The 18,158-nt window shown below is 41.9% G+C and overlaps 1 protein-coding gene across 8 annotated transcripts in view; it reads right to left on the minus strand.

The window, feature by feature from the left end:
- The window catches only part of ZNF644 (zinc finger protein 644), a 101,784-nt gene extending 86,011 nt beyond the window's left edge, over window positions 1-15,773 (minus strand). For 2 of the 8 annotated variants that reach the window (XM_075558333.1, XM_075558301.1), the window contains exon 1: window positions 15,636-15,773. The gene's annotated coding sequence lies outside the window, so the exon portion shown is untranslated. Of the gene's footprint in view, window positions 1-14,938; window positions 15,139-15,351; window positions 15,450-15,635 lie in introns of those variants that run through there. The other 6 variants (XM_075558325.1, XM_075558322.1, XM_075558309.1 and 3 more) reach the window with 6 other exon arrangements.
- Window positions 15,774-18,158: the final 2,385 nt, after the last annotated feature.

Genomic DNA, 18,158 nt, shown 5'->3' on the forward strand with positions numbered 1-18,158 from the left:
GTACTCTTTTCATCTTCTTTATGTTTCCTGAACCTTTTAAAAGTTGGCCACTAGAATCCTTCACTAGTGAAACTTAAGGCTTAGTGTTTTTGTTTGTTTTTTTGCCTTTCCTTCTTTCTGCCTGGGAAATGCTAAGCATAACCTTCCCGTTTAATTTTCTAAGTCCAGGTCTTTGCGCACTTCATTAATGTTTTAACCTGAGCTTTCAAGATGCCCTTTTAAACTTTCTGTTCAGCTTTCATTTCTTCCATTTGCTTTCACGATTCTATTTACAACAGTAATTTTCTGAATTTCTTCTGACATCACTTTAATTTTTTCCCCTGTCTTTTAAAGAAGTTTAATTTTTTGAAACTCTAGAAATTAATCAAAATAGCAATTTGTAGAATACTGGAGAGAGTTGAATCTTGTAAGATCAGAGAGTTCTGTAGCATTTTAACTTGCCCTATTCCCTCTCTCCTTATCTAGGCAGCTTCTGTATCCAATAATCCACAGTCCTGGTGAAAATTAGCATCTTGACAGTAACCAAAAGGGACAGAAGAGAGGTGGAACTCCTTCAAGACCCCTCTCCCAAAAAGCTGTCATTATTTAACATGTTGCGGAGCCCCTGGTGGTGTAGCCCATTATGGATTGGGTTGCTAACCACAGGTTAGCAGTGGAATCCACCAATAGCTCTGCAGGAGAAAGGTCAATCTGCTCATTTACACCCTCAAAAATGCTAACAACAACAACAACAACAAACTCAGTCATCAAGTCAATTCTAACATACATGGACTCTGTAGGACAGAGACCTGTCCAAGTCTCCCCCAAGAGTCACTGGTGGGTTTTGAATCCCTAACTTTGCATTTAGCGCCCAACACGTAACATGCTAAGACACTAGAGATCCTTGGAAAGGTGACAGGAAATTACATTTGGTATGGAAGCTGATGAATGTGGCTTGGAAAGTTAGATGACACGGGGTGGTTGGGCAAGCAATATCTTACTACATGTTATTTGTATCCTGCTAACAGCACTACCATCATATTACATTCACTGCCCTAGCACAAGACTTGGCTCGACCACAGTAAGTGAAAATTAGCTCTGCTTCATCTTTCCCACATTAGCTGTTTTACAGGATTTTTTTGGGGGGGGGGGTGCGGGGAGACAATCAACTTCCTTTCTTAGATCCCACCCCCTTCAAACTGGGGCTTGGGTCATATATATAAAATACATAGCCCAACGTCATCAAGTTGATTCCAACTCAGAGTGATGCTATTTAAGGTTTCCGAGGCTCTAACTGTTTGTGAGAGCAAATAGCCTAACCCTTCTCTTGCAGAAAGGCTGGTTGATTTGAACGATGATCAGTGGAAGTTAGCCAACAGACCACCACGGTTCCTTACATACTACACAGATAGATACACAGAAAGGGGGGGGGGCTGTCTTAGTGACTATGCAAAGGCATCTGACTAGGTGAATGATAGCACATTTCAGATAACATTGAGAAGAATGGAAATTCCAGAACATTTCTCACTGTGCTCATGAGAACATGTACAGATAGGCAGTCTGCCATTCAAGAACAAGGAGTTACTTTTGTGTTTTAAATTCAGGCAAAGTGTGTGCTGAACTCTTTCACCATGCTTAGTCAACCTATATGGTGAGCAAATCATCTGAGAAGCTGGACCATATGAAGAATGTGGCATTAGGACTGGAGGATGACTGATTAACTGCCTGCAATACACAGGTATTACAACCTCGCTTGCTAAAAGCCAAGAGGACTTGAAGCACTAACTAATTAATCAAGATCAAAGACTGCAGCTTTATTATAGATTGCATCTCACTGTAGAAGGAAAAAAAACCCTCATAATTGGACCAAAAGATAAATGGAACAAAGACTGAATTTGTCAAGGATTTCATTTTACTTAGATACACAATCACTTATTTAGAGTCAGAAATCAAACAACACATTGTATTGGGTAAGTCTGCTTGCAAAAGGCCTCTTTAAAGTGTTGAAAAACAAAGGTGTTAAAAAGTAAAAATATCACTTTGAAAACTTTGGTACACCTGACCCCAAGGCATGGTATTTTCAACAGCCCCTTATGGATGTGGAAGCTGAATAATGAAAAAGGAAAACTGGAAAATGATGCATTTGAAAAAAGTGTTGGTAAAGAACACCAAAGTTCCATGCACTACCAGGAGTACAAACAAATTCTGTCTTGGAAGAAGTACAGTCAGAATACTCCTTAGAAGCAAGGATAGCAAGACTTCATTTCATATGTCATCAACAGGGACCAGTCCCTGATGAGAGACATGCTTGATAGAGTGTCAGCAAAAAGAGAAAAAGACGCTCAATGAGATGGACTAACAGAGTGATCTCAACAATGGGCTCAGATATATCAATTGTGAGGCTAGCTCTGGATCAGGCAATGTTTACTGTTTCACATGTTGCTATGAGTCAGAATCAACTCAATGGCACCAAACAACAGCTTATGTCTAAACAAACTCTAGTCTGAGGATAGGATATGCGTTTGAAATGAGCCTGTGGTGAAGTGAAATTGCTTCAGATGGCTCTTCCAACCATGTCTTTCTAAATCCCACCAACTGATCGGATAGGTCTATAAAAATAAGGTCAGTTCTACCACTCCTCTAGTATGGTAGACAACCATCTCAGAAGCAGAGAGAGAATCCTGTGACTATTAAGAAAGAAGCGCCATCCAGAGTGCTTGTAAGAAAGTTGCTTGCCACAGCAGCAGCAGTAGAGGCAACAGTGGCCACAGTACCAAGTCCATGAGACAGAGCAGAAGAGCTGTGCTGAAACCTTGAGGCAGAGATCAGGTTCCCAGGCCACAGAACAAGGCAGAGGTCAAGGACGAGAGAGAAATGCCTCTTTCCAATCACACTGTACTTGGCTACAAAAGCTCTCTCAAATTTTCCTCATGTAATTCTGCTAATGGCCTTCTGTAAAATTCCCTATTTCTAATGTCTAAATTAAACTTTAGTTCATATCAGATGCTTTTTAGTTCATGTCACAATTTTATTGACACAAGCTTATTTTCATTACACTCATTTAAAGCAGGCTACTCTTTGGCCAAAGAAAATGCTTATATTACACAATTTTCTGTCTTAACTTTATAAATCATTTTATTTGGGGGCTCTTACAGCTCATATTAACAATCCATACATCAATTGTATCAAGCACATTTGTCCAAATGTTGCCATCATCATTTTCAAAACATTTTCTTTCTACTGGAGCCCTTGGTATCAGCTCCTCCCCCCGTCTCCCCATGAACTCTTGATAAATTATAAATTGTTTTCATATCTTACACCATCGCCATCTCACTTCACCCACGTTTCTGTTGTTCATCCCCTGCAAGGAGGGATTTACACATTGATCCTTTCTATCGTTTCCCTTCCCCTTCTCCTCCCTCCTACCCTCAGAGTGTCACTACTCCCATTATTGTTCCTGCGGGGTTTATCTGTCCTGGATTCCATTTATCATGCCTTTCTGCCATTTGCTATTCCATTCCCTCTCCAACCATCTATATTTACCACTTCCTCAAATTCTATGGAGCCCTGGTCGAGTAGCAGTTACACATCGGGCTGCACTCATCATGGTCAGCAGTTCAAAACCACCAGCAGTTCTGCAGCCGTTAAGACAAGGCTTTTTACTCCCTGCTGTAAACAGTTGAAAGTCTCAGGAACCCACAGGTGGTCACTATAAGTCAGCAAGGACTTGAAGTGAAGAGTTGAGTTGTTCAAATTCTTAGATTAAAAAGTTATTTTTGCTAAGCTTTATTAATCTGTTCTTATTGTTTCCATATTGTATCCAGCTCAATAAATCAAGTATTTCATTTTTAAGTGGTCTTCAGATTGTCTCTTATTAGCCCATGAGCTATATGGAGCAAGAACTAGATCCTGTCCTGTTCATACATCGCCCCTAAGTATGGGGGGGGGGTAACTAGGTTTCCAGGTCCTTCCCCTCCCCTCCCCCATAGCAAATATGTGGCTGCTCAAATTTCTTCTATAAAATGGTGTATTACTTGCAGATATTGCATAAAACCTACACTCACAGCACACTTAAATCATCTCTAGGTTACTTACAATACCTCACACAATGTAAATGTTAAGTTGATAGAAAAATACACTCCATCTTAACCTTTGAGAGACTTCTTTGACTACTTAATTGCTTTTTATGCACCATTTTTTCACAGAAACAAAGGATGCACACAACAAAAGTAGCAAAGAACAAGACTCATGGTGAACAATACTCAAACAGGAGTGCTGGAGAAAGACTCAGAATCTGTGAAATGGTGGGAGGCTCCAGTAGGGGGTGCTTCGACATTACTTGGATTCACCTAGTGTTGGGAGATGGCAAATTCAAGTTTTACTTTATGAAACTTGCAGGAATATTTTTCCTAAATATTTTCAATCCACGGTACCCTGGACCTGTGGATACAGAACCTTTGGCTACAGAGGAGTGAACATATGGATGTACCTCTATAACAACAAATTCAAATCTTAAAAAGTAAAGTTTGGGGAAATGAAATAATAAAAATAAAGGCTTTTTCACACTTAAAAAAAAATCAAATCCTCCAAAACTTAATTTCAAATATAACATTAATTTTTGTTAAAACAGGAAAACGTAAAATACACTCTTCGATGTATTTTTCCTAGAAACAGAAGCCAATTCCTAAAGCTATTATTAATAATACTCTTAATAATTTTATACTGGTTACATTTTCTAAGTAAAGCAAAAAAAACCCCTAATATAATCAATTTTTCCTTTTGCATTTCATAAATACAAAAGCTATAATAAGAAAAACTGACAAATGAGGTCTTATTTTCTAGATAACTTAAAATTCTTGGAGCAAAAGTATATTAATTAAAATTTAATCCTAAGAATTTTAAACATATAATGATAAAACTCCAGAGATAAAATTTCTTTAGATAGAGTAGTTTAATGGAAAGTCAAATACATCAATAACCTAAATATTAATGAAAATTAGTTCATATTCAATTATACACATTTAAAAAATATATCTATTCCTCCAAATTCTCACACCAAAATTAAGTTTACTGTGCTCAAGTCAATTCCGACTCATAATGGCCCTATCACACAGAGTAGAACTGCCCGGTGGGTTTCTGAGATGTAAATCTTTACAGAAGTAAAAAGACACATCTTTTCCTCATGAAGCAAACAATGGTTTTAAATTCTCACTTTGCTGTTAGCAGGTTAGAAGATACATGTTTTCATTGTTATTTACTTTTTGTAACCTTATCATAAGTAATATATATTTGATTTAACAATCTAATTTCTCTAAAAAAAAACATCAATTCACTGTTGTTACACCATAATGAGGCCTCCACTGCTCAATACTTCTGGAAAACAATGCTGTAACCATTAACTCCATTTGGAGAGAGGGGGAAAAAGTCAAACACTAAAAGTAAAAAAATTAAGACCAACAATCCCATTTCAGTTCTCAGTTTATAATCTCTTCAATGGGTTTAATCATTCAAATTTTTGTAACAGCCCTTAAGGTAGCATTCTAGTTCAGACATAAACAACAAAATCTTTCTGGTTGAGAATTAAAAACTCACTGCCATCAAGTCGATGCCAACTCAGTGACCTTACAGGGCAGGGCAGAACTGCCCCTGTGAGTTTCTGAGACTCTAAAAGCCCCATCTTTTTCCCAAAGAGCAGCTAATGGTTTTGAACTCCCAACCTTGTTTACAGATTGTAGCCCAACTCATAACCACTACACCACCAACACCTCTGGTTGAGAATACTTACCTGAAAAGAGAACAACATCAAATTCTACTACTATAGTTACAATCAGCAATACCTTAACCAAATCTGAAATCGAATTTCCACAGTACCTACAAGTTCTATTAAAGAGGCTCCAAAAGGTACCTATGGAAGGAGGCAACTAAAGGCCTTCTCTCCACCCACTTCTTGGACAGACACCTAGAGAACACTGGACTGAAAGCAAGCCAGGCAACTATTATCTGTGGAAGCAACTAAAACCTCTATGTTCTCAACAAATTTTGAAACCATAGAACAACTCTAAAGGGTTACTATGAATGAAAATGAACGTGCTTCTCTCTACTTCAGGAATAAGCACCACTGGAAAAAAAAAACAGAAGGACCGCAGTCCCAACTATATTATCAACCCACTCACCTCCAAAACAATGCCAAACAAGGAATGAAGACATGAGATCGACTCAAGCCCCAACTCTCTCTACTCTTAAAAGTAATCAAGCAAAGAAGCACACCAGCCTGTGCGATCATGATGTGTCCACGGGATCAGGTAGCAGGCAATAGAAGACCCAAAACAAACAATACATTGTTGAGAATGAGGGGGATCAGAGCACAGATCCAAAACCCATCTGTAGACAACGGGACATCTTCTCACAGAAGGGTCACAAGGAAGGGACGAGTCAACGAGGGTGAAGGACAGCACTGATGAAACGTTCAATATTCCTCTGGTTCCTTGAAGCTTCCAGATTCCTCACATACATACCCCCACTATCATGACCCCAAACCTGCCATTCACTTGAGCATGTACACAGGCACAAATAAGAGTTCACGACACACAGACTCTAGATCAGATAAACAGAAATGGGAGTAGTGATAACAGGAGGGTAGAGGGAAAGTAGGGGGAGGAGGGGAGGAAGGGGGACTAATGATTGACGTATAATGCCCCCCCCGGGGGGGGGGAGAAACAACAGAAATATGGATGACGGGAGACAGTGGTCAGTGTAATACATGAAAATAATAATTTAGACTTTATCAAGGGGCCACAAGGTAAAAGGGGGGGGGAAGGAAGGGTAAAAAGTGGAGCTGATACCAAGGGCTTAAACAGAATGTAAATGTTTAGAAAATAATGATGGCAACATATGTAAAAATATGCTTGATACAATTGATGTATGGATTGTTGTAAGAGCTGTTTAAGAGCTCCCAATAAAATGATCGGGGGGGGGGGGGGGTGAAAGGTAATTGACCAATAATGAGAATAGAGATACCTGGAGGGGAAGGGGAAGGTGGGGAAGAAAGGGGGAACCAATCAGAGTGATCGGCATATAACCCTTCCTAGGAGGATGGACAACAGAAAAATGGGTGTACAGAGACAGTGGATGGTGTAAAACATGGGGAGGGGGAATTTATAAATTATCAAGAGTTCATGAGGGAGGGGATGTGTGACAGTGGGGGAAATGAGGAACTGCTATCAAGCACTCAAATAGAAAATGTTTTGAAATGGCAACTTGCGTACAAATGTGCTTGACACATGGATGGATGTATGGATTGTGATAAGAGCTGTAAGAGCCCCCAATAAAATGATTTTTTAAAGTAACCAAGCAAAACTAATTTATAATTTAAACTAGTGGTTACTTCTGGTGAACGCAAATGAACAGAATGTAGCAGAAGGCAGCTTTAAGTAATGAAATGTTTTATATGCTAATCTGAATATATGTGTATTTCTATGTAAAAACGGAGTTGCACTCATATTTGTGTACGTCAGTGTTTATTGAACCCCACACACACACCCACGATTGCTGAAGACAAAATGGGTGCATAAGCAAATATGGTGAAGACAGCAATGGTGCCCGGCTATTAAAAGATATAGCTTCTGGGGTCTTAAAGGCTTGAAGTTAAACAAGCAGTCATCCAAAAGTGACGCAATAAATCCACGTGGAATAAGTGTGATCATGAGGTGTCATCGGGACCAGTAACAGGCATTAGAAGATTCATAACAACAAACAAAAACTCGGTGAAAATAAGGGGGTAGGAGCTGAGACCCAATGCCCATCTGTAGACAATGGAACATGCCTCCACAGAGGGGTCCCCAGGATTGGACGAGTCAATCAGGGTACAGAAGAGCACTGATGGATCATGCAATATACCTCTGGTTCCTTGAGGCTTCCTAACACCCCCCCCCCACTATCATGACCCCAGTGCTGCTTCCCACTCTGGACTGGACCGGAGCATGTACATAGGTATAGTCAAGAGATAAAGTTCACAACACACAGAACCCAGGAACATGAACAGGAAAAGTGATACCAAAAGGGCAGGGGGAAGGTGGGGGAGTGGGGAGAGAGAGCACCAATTGCAATGAATGGCACATAACTACACACGCTCCTCCAGGGGGGAAGAACAAGGGAGGCAGCAGTTGGTGTGAGATATGAAAATAATAACGATCTATAATCTATCAAGGGGCCACAAGGGTGGGAGCGGGGGAGGAGCTGATCCCAAGGGCTCAATAGAAAGTAAATGTCTAGAGAAGAACAATGACAATATATGTACAAATATGTCTGATATAAATGATGTATGGATTATAACAAGAGTTGTAATAGCCCCCAATAAAATGATCTTTGAAAAAACCCTACTGCCATTAAATTGATTCCAACTCATAGCAACACTATATAATAACCTTTCCAAGACTACGAATCTTTTGGGGGGAGCAACCAACCACATCCTCCCCCATCAGGATGGTGACACTAAACACCAGACTTATGGCTAGCAGCCCAATGCTCCCGGCACTACCAGGGTTCCTTCACTAAATTTAAGTTCTACCTAAAGAAAACCCTTAGAAATAAACCACCAAAACAACACACAGCCAAATCTAAAAGCTTTTTCTCAAGATTCATTTTTTATTACAGCATAATACTGCTAACATGCGCATTCTCTAAATGCAACTCTTTCCCTTTTAAAGATCCTTTGAAGAGACTGGCATTATGAAACATACAAGAGCATGAACCATACTAGTATTTATTCTGCCTCAGTCTAATTACCTCAAATGTTGATTCAATATTCAAGTGCCCAAGTCCCAACATACACTCTCTCTACAGCCCTCCACCACCACCACACACACAAACATACCATACAAAGTAAGACTAAATTCATTAAACTAGATTTAAACCACTCTATTATCGGATTTTGTATTATATAACTTGCTTTAATTTCCACCATTTTTTATTAAGAATGTACTTCTGCAGCCCAGTCTAGCACAAGTTTTCTCAGGCTTCCTCTTTGGTCTGTTTAATTTCTACTTTATTCAATAATTTTCCCATACTTTTATAGTACTTACAATCGATTATCCAATATAGTAGCCACATGTGGCTATTCACCACTTTGAAATCTGGCTGATCTAAACTGAGATGTATTTTAGAACCCTAACATGCCTGAGTTTCAAAAGACTTGGTATAAAAAAGTATCATCCCGCCGCTCTTGTAGTAGGTTATGAGTTGGACTGCTAACTGTTCACAAGGTCAACAGCTGGAAACTATCAGCCACACTTCACAAGGCTTTCTGCTCCCTTAAAGATTTACTGCCTCAATTCTACTTTGTCCTATCTGATAAATATCTCAATGGCAATTAATTTGGCTGTTTGTTTTTTTAATACAACTATAGAAAATTCAAGAACCCCCATCAAAAAAAAAAAAGAAAATTCAAGAAGCCAAGGCAGCACAACAGTACAGGACTCTGCTGCTAACCATTACGGTTGGGTTCAAACCCATCCAGTGCCTTGATGTGAGAATGACCTGATCTTCTGCTGTGAAAATCTATGACACATCTACTCTGGCACACGGTGTCTGATTCAAAAATCAACTTAAGGGCACCAAACTTTTGTTTAGGTTATACTTACAGCTGAATTTATACTTATACGAGGCACTAACCTATACTACCTCTGGACAAATGCCCCACAAACTATCTTTTAATACATGCCATCCTCCCAATAAGACTATCAGGACTTAATAGTAAACTACAACAGAAACATGGGTGAAGGGAGACAGCAGATGGTGTAAGATATGAAAATAATAATAATTTATAATTTATCAAGGGTTCATGATAGGAGGGTAGGGGAGGGAAGGGGGAAAGGAGCTGATACCAAGGGCTCAAGTAGAAAAAGAATGTCTTGAAAATGATGATGGCAACATATATACAAATGTGCCTGATACAATTGATGTATGGATGGTTAACAGCTGTTAAGAGCCGCCAATAAAATGATTTTTAATGGGGGGTGTCATATGAGGAATTACTAATATTATGCAAGCATATTTCCTTGTTAATTTTGATATCACGTTTTAAATATTCTTAACGCGAAGCTTAAGGTATTTCAAAGTAATGTTTTTAGACAGCTAAAATGGGAATATATATATATATATATATATATATATATATATATATATATATATATATATATATATCTGCAATTTACCTGTATCCAAAATTCTGAGTTGAATGTCACACCAGAAAGGACAGGCAGCATTATTAAACTGGTAGCAGTCTCGCAGAGTAAAGGTTCTGATTAAGCTTGATTTTCTTCATCCTAGCCATTCAGTAAAGAGAAGGCAGCTTCCATTTTGGCAATATCTCTGTACCAATGTTCAGCAGCCAAGACAAAGAGTCTTTATAAAGTGCTATGAATAAACAATGTGGGCAGTAAGACATCCCTGGAAATTAGAGTACCGGTATGCAAAAAATGCCTTTATAATGTTGTTTTTCAAGGAGATAGTATAAATTATATAGCAAAGAGGCTAAAAACTGTAGCTACAGGAAGAAAAAATAGATCTCATCTCTAAAATCAAAGAACACTTAGGTTCAAAGATTAGTGCCTCACTATCTGTATAACTTGAATTAACGTCTGTTTCCCTGCATGTGACATGAGAACACACAGATTATATCATAACATCCTGATATAGTATTTGAAGGAGCACATACCACTGCTACTCACTGCCACTGAGCGGATGCTGACCCATAGCCACCCTGCAGGGGTCAAAGTGCTCCACGTGTGTTCCAAAGACTCTTAAATGTTTACCGGCACACAACGCCTGTCAGGAGCGGCTAGTGGTTTTAAAATGCTTATCTGTGGTTAGCAGTCTAACACATAACCCACGACACCACCAGGGTTTCTTCAAATTAGCACACCAAAAACTAAACGCAAATTCAGTGCTATCAAAGTGATACTGGCTCACTGTGAGGCTGTGTCTCTTTCCAGAACTAGAAGGCCTGTCTTGTCTCCTGCGGAGCTTCTGGCAGGTTGGGACTGACCTCGCGGTTGGGGGTAGCAGTCCAATGCTTAACCAATGTGCCACCAGGGCTCCTTTTATGGGCATACGATACATGATTCATTAGTGTTATTATTATTCTGCTCTTCAATATTAATGAATGGATAGCGGTGTTAAGATTACGAATGACTTTTCCCACTAACTTTCCACAATGCTGAGAATGTTATATAATGAAATTTTTTAACTATACAAAACGTCTACTATTTCACACCCTTCCTTATGTAAACCTAAAAAGTATGTTTACTAGGTGCATTTAGTAATCTTGCTCAAGAGTTTAAAATCTGTATTTCTGGTGAGGAAGGTTGGTACTAGAAGGAAAACTGAAAAGTGTGAAGTTTAAGAATATACTGGCACAGCCACATAACAAAAGTATTGAGCCAAAAAGGAAACCGGCAAAAAGGAAATGCTGTTAGGGGAAATTCCCTGACGCAAATATCCAGTGAAAAGACATTCTCCTCTTCAATCGAGCTACTATTCTAGCTACTCCTCATCCACATTAAGGGTTTATGTGTATCTTACAGCACTTATATACAGTCACTCCCCCTTTCTCAACTAATGATCACAGGGACCCTCATGGTCCAAATTTTAAAGAGTGAAGAAATGCAGAATGTTGCAACAAAGACAAACCAACACATTGGTTGAGAAAGAACTGCATTAAATATACTCACTCCCAACTTCATCTAATCAACTGACAGTCATAAAGGGATCATGCTCCTGAAATACTGGATCTGGTTTTAACTTTCGCCTTTAGAACTGGAAAAGACATACTTTGATGCTTACCCCGCTTCCTTCTTAGAAAGAGATATTAACAAAAGTTTCCAAGAATGTGACCATCTCACGTTACAGTAGAAAGATGGTGATACAACACTTTGTCATTTGGCTGGGAACTGAGTAACCATGACAGGAGTTCAAACCCAGTCACTGCCTCCGCTGAAGTTAGATGTTGTGCTTCGATAAAGTTTACATTAGATTTACTTGGCATTCATTGTATGCCAGAAAGCTAAAGGGCTTGACATAAATTAATAATACACACCTTTAACTTCTATAAAAGATTACTAAATTAATTTGGTTAGTGCTCATGTAATTAAGATTTGAACCCAGCAGTTGTTTTCAAAGCTTACACATTTAAACCTTAACCCATTCTGCCTCTTTATTAATATATGTGCAAATATAACTGATTCTGTGTGGGGGGGGGTGTCCAATGAGTTAGTGTAAGGAAATGACAACTAATGCTAAATGGGAAAAACAGAAATCGATTCCACCTTACTGGCAAGTCAGAACAGGGCAACATACACTCCATCACCAATCAACAGTGTTCTGAAAGTCCTAGGTATAGTTAGCATCTTTAAGAAACTGATGAAACAGGTGCATTAAGCTGATACGTAAAAAGATAAACATCACAGGACTATTAATTTTTTTAATTAGATGAAGTCTATAATATAGGTAAACATTTTGTAGACTGTAAAATCTTTCACTCTTTATATGACTCTTATGTTAAAATTCCTGTTTGGTTTACAATTTTTGTATAAATATTAGCAAGTTATTATTATTATTACAGAGCACTTACAGAATAGCCGCATATTTTTACTATTTTTTGAATTTTCTAAAAAATCTTAGATTTAGTAGTAGTGGTAGTACTTAGTCTCAAAAGTTGTTTTAGACGAAAGAAAATGCCCAGTCTGAGCAGCACGTACATTTGTTCAAGCAAACGTTATTACAAAATAAGGCACCAGCACTACTGTTTTCAGCATCTAGTTTCTTTTATGCAATAGCCATCAGAATGGCAGTTATTTCAAACTTGTTTTTGAACCATGCTTTTAATTTTTTTCTGGGTCACAGATACTTTTTGAAAACCTCAAACTTCAAAAGTAGACTGTCCATAATTTTATTTTTTTATATTTCATCTGAATGTTTTACCAAAAGTCACTTTACAGAGTTACACACACAAATTGTCATCAGGTCAATTCTGACTCACAGTGACCCTATAGGGTAGACAGAGTAGAACTTCCCCTAGTTCCTGGCATTGTAAACCTTTACAAGAGTAGAAAGCCTCATCTTTCTACAATGGAGCAGTTGGTGGGTTTGAACTGCTGGCCTTGGGTTAGCAGCCCAGTATATCACCAGGGCTCCTATCACATTAAATAATGTTTCTAATGTATTGTTACTTCCAAACCAAACATGTTGCAGTCGAAAGCCCAGTCTTTCTCCCAAGGTGCTACTGGTGGTTTCAAAGTGGATCATCTCAGCCCAACTTGTAACCAGTACACCACCAGCTTTCTTATTGCTACTTAAATGCTCTAAGATACACAGTGTTTGACAAGTCTTCAGTAAAACATTCCTTTTTGTCTTTAACCATCACAAGTTGTAGATATTTGCCTTTTCATACATAACAAATTAAAAGTACAATGGTAAAGCAGTTGACAGTTTCCCACAATATCCTTAACTTAATCGTCTCTAATCTTCAATATACTTACTGAGGAGGTTAGGGAGTAAGACTGTTCCCAGTAATTCCTTCCACTCTGAAAGTTTATGATTCAGTCATGCATTTTGCTGAGGCTACTGTACCTCCTACCAGGAGTCCTGGTGATATAGCATAGTGGTTATGGTTGAGATGCTAACTAACTGCAAGGCCAGCAGTTCAAATGGACCAGTCATTCCGTGGGAGAAAGATGAGGCTTTCTACACCTGTAAAGAGCTAGTTTCAGAAACCCACAAGGGAGTTCTATTCTGTCCTATAAGGTCACTGTGAGTTGGAATCGACTTGATAGCAGCGAGTTTAATGTGCCTCCTGTTCAATAATCTTAGAGCAAAAGTGTCCTCTATATTAGAAGATAAACTGAGCGGGGGAAATATAGATCTGAAAATAAAATACGTATCTGAAAATGTTAGCTTTAAATAAAGTTGAAAAGTTCAAATTCCATGTGCATTCAAAGATCTAAATAAAGTTGGTGCTCTAAATCTATTTAAATATCCTTCCGTCATGTAGTAACCTGGCAAAAATAAATGAGCTGTTTTCAAATTCAGAACTGAAAATATTAGTTAACACCCACGTACAAGCCATGGTATACTGCTTGGACTATTTCCTAGTCCTAAGGTTTACACTGTTACTACTTCAAAGGCAATGCACCTACCAGCACATCAGTACTAGTCTAGCCCCTAGGTTACTATTAAAATGTCAACTAAATTATAACTTCACTTAAAAAAAAAACTTTTCTTCCCAAACTTCCCAATGCAACATTGCTGAAAATTCCCAGGTACTTACAGCAGGTTTCCCTTCTTTGAGGAACTTTGGCTACTTTACAAAATGCTTCCCTTCTTTTAGGACCAAAAATTGTAACTAAAGGAAATTACCTCGGGGAGGTAATATACAGTTCAGGCCAATGGAACTCGTTTGCCAGAGTTCAGTGAGGCCTGGCCAGAGTTGGCGAAGGTGTGGGTGTATCAAGTGAATTCTATTAACTTGTATACAAGACAGGACCCTCATTTATCCAGGCACCCAGGTTTATTCCCTTACGTAAGTTCTGTTTAATGGCCACACGAGCTTTGGAGCCTAAGCACCGAAGTTTTATAACAGCTCGTTTTAAATCAATATTATTTACAGAGTTCAAGAAAACTTTTCCACAAAGATTGCTACACCCGGGACGGGTCCCAGCACGAGCGTGTGTGGAAGTCTTGGAACAAGAAACCTTTAGCTCCACCAAAGTTCCCAATCCCTGCGACGGGCCTGGGGCGCCCGCATCTCCAGGTTCCCGGGGCGGCGGCGCACACCTGCTTCCCCGGGCAGCGCCGGGGACACAAAGGGCAGGGGGTCGGCCCTGAGGAGGCAAAACGCTCCCGCTGCAACCCCCGCCCCCCTCCCTCCAAGCGCCTGGCAACCCAAACGCTTGGGGCCGTTTACCTCTCGCTGGGTAACTTCCCAAGCCCCTAGCGGCACAAGGTCTCGGAGAACGGGGTGCAACGGAACGTGGGGCGGCCCCGGGTCCCGTAAAGGAGCCGGGGCCGCGGCGTCCACGCGCGAGCCGGGGCTGCGGGCCGGCACCGGGCCGCCCCGAGCGGAGGGGTCGCGGGCTGCCCTCGCGGACCGCCCCGTTACTCGGTGCCGAGCAATGGCGACCGCCGGGCTCCCCGGGCCGCCCGAGCCCGGCCCCTTCCCCCTCCTGCTCACTGGCTGCGCCGCTTCATGTGACTAAACAAAACCCCCGAGTCCAGAGCCCGGCTCGGCCCCTTTGTGTCCGCGCCCGGCTCCGCCGCCGCGCGAAGGTCCCCCCGCCCTCCGCCGGGGCCCGCCCCGCCGCGGCGGCCGCCGCTCACCTCCGGCTCCGCCGCCCCCGCGGCCGCCGCGGCCGCCGCCTCCCCGAACCCGGGGCCCCGGCTCCTTGTGCAGCACCGACTCCGCCTCCCGGCCGCCGCCGCCATCTTAGCCTGTGCGGCAAAATGCGTCCTCTCGGAGGGCTGGGAGCCGGCCTAGGGCGTAGCTCCCCGGCCCGCGCGCCCGCGGCCGGCGCCCCGCGCCCCCCGCCCCGCCGCCGCCGCGGCCCGCGCGCCCGAACCCCGCTCGGGCCCAGCGAACCGGCCTGGATCACCCTGAAACTCACAGTTTGGTGCCGTGTGCGTCAAACCGGGGCGACGTGGGGAGCGCGCGGCGTCCCCGCGTCACACGCCGCTCGCTCGGTACGCTCCGCGGCGGCCTCGGCCCCCCTCCGCTCCCCGCTTTGCGCCTCCGGCCCCGGTCCCCACGGCGCAGGCGCGCCGCTTTCCCGCCTCGGCCGGGCGGCGGGTCGCGGGGGCGGCCCGCGAGGGAGTCCGGGCAGCGCGGCGCCGGGGGGCCGCCCGCGCCAGTCGGACACACCGGGCAGCGGGACAGAGCGCCACTGTCCGCGGGTGCCAGAAACCAAACAAGGTCACCTCCCCCGGCTCTGACCTCATCACTCCCAAGGAGGTTCCCGCCCCGAAGTAGGCACGCTCCAAATATGGTGGTGCCCAAACTCCGCGAGCCCCAAACTCGAGGCGAGTCTAGGCCCTTTAAGGTGGAACCGACCCAGACTTCATTTCCACGGTCACCGGCGTTGCCGAAAGCCCCTGTGTGGTCCGAACCGTCGAGGAAAACCGTTAGAGAACTCCAGATGTGCCCGTCGGGACTTCAACTGTGGGGCCGTGGGAAGGAACATTTTCAAACCTTAGGAGGGCCCCTCGTTGGGCCGCCAGACGCCTCGAGTCAAGTGCCATCGCAAGTTAACAGAACAAGCCCGCCTGGCCCTTAAGTTGGATCCAATTTAAGATGGTGAGAAGGCTTTCTCCTGGCATTGCGGAAATGTGCGGCCGCTCTTCTAATTAAAGTTACGTGAACAGCAGCACCTTAGATGTTGGGACGGTTCAAGAATCAGCAGGTCTTCAAAGAATGGGAGCATTCTGGGTATCTTCTTTGTTAGCAAGCATCCTCCACTGGGTTTTGCCTATCCTTTGAGCTATGCCAACTAACAGCCATTACCTTTGCTTGCAACTGACCCAGCGAGAAGTAACTAATATGCTTAACATGAACCAGCAAGAAAAACACAAAAGTAAACTCACTGCCCTGGAACTGATTCCAACTTACTAACAACCCTATAACCAACAGGCCTGCCTTAATCTGCTTTCTTTTCTCGGAATCTCTATTGTTTCCATCTTTAATTTTTTCATTAGTATCAACAATAAACTGTACCGTAAACCCTCAGGATGTATTACTTTTTAATATGCCTTAATTATAATAACTTGATGGAAGTAGCACACTTTTGTTTCCTCATCGTTATCATCATCATGAAATAAACATTTGAATACACAGTTGGTGAATTAGTTAATAACACTCTAAGTGCTTACTATGTCCTAAATATTATTTTAACTCATTCAGTTACATTACAATTAAATGAGGCAAAGTGAAGTTACACCGCTTTCTCAAAGTCACAGAGATATTAAAACTTAAAGCATATTTGAACCAAGGTCATCTGAGATGTAGTCATGAGATTATGGTCTTTCTAGCCATAATTTCTTAAGTGATCTATTATGCTAGGGGCCCTCCAAAAATTGGAATTGCACTGGGCAGAGCAGAGCTTTCTTAGTGCGCATTTTTCCCACTAGGAGAGCATCAAGTAACTTGCCCTTAGTGTATCCAGTGGTGTTGCCTGGGAAGAGTCTCGACACGGAATTTTTTTGTAAAAGCAGTTTCACGCATACCTTGGGTTTTTTTTGTGTGTGTGGTGGCCAGTTTATGAGAACGGCATGTAACTGTAAAAGTTTGCTTCAATGCTGCAGTAACTGTTGTGATGGTGAACACAGCTTACAAGGACCGCACTATAGGAAAAACTCCAGTGTGGTGTCTGAGTGGTTTTCTTGTTTCAAAATGGTGAAATGTTGATTGATGACAAACCTCATTCTGGACCTCTGTCAACCTCCTGAATGGACTAAAATGTCAACTTAAAGTGCATTTGAAGTTGATACCACCAGGTCAGACCGTTATTCAAGCTTTCTATTTAGAGGTTCTCAAAAGATTGTATAACAGTATACAATGAAAAAGGCCTGATTTGTGGCAGACAGTGACTGGTTTTGCCACCATGACAATATACCTACTCACACAGCCATATCAATGCACCAGCTTTTGCCAAAAAACAGTACCTCTCTTGCCCTACGCACCTAACTCACCTGACCTCACTCTGTGTGATGGGACATAAAAGGACAGCGATTTGACCACATAGAAGAGGTGAAGAAAAAACGAGGGAGGAGCTGTCAGCCAAGCAAGCAGATGAGTTTGAAAAATGTTTCCCAGAATGGAATCGCAGTTTTGACAAATGTATGAAGTGTAATGGGGAGTACTTTGAAGGTGATAGGTTGTTTTGTTGAAAAATTTAAATACATATCTTTGAAAAAAAATCTGTTTTGGGGGGTACTACCTCATGCTCTGCACCCTCTGTGTATAGTTATAATGCCATTTTGAAGGGCCAAATCAAAAAAAACAAACTCCCTGCCACGGAGTCCAGGTTGACTGTGCCCTGGAGAACAGGGTAGAACTCTCCCGGTGAGTCTCCTAGACTGTGACTGTCACAGGAGTAGAATGCCTTTCCTTTCTTTAGAACAGCACGTGCTGGGGA

Source organism: Tenrec ecaudatus, chromosome 1, assembly GCF_050624435.1.
Source record: "Tenrec ecaudatus isolate mTenEca1 chromosome 1, mTenEca1.hap1, whole genome shotgun sequence".
Classification (NCBI taxonomy): Eukaryota; Metazoa; Chordata; class Mammalia; order Afrosoricida; family Tenrecidae; genus Tenrec; species Tenrec ecaudatus.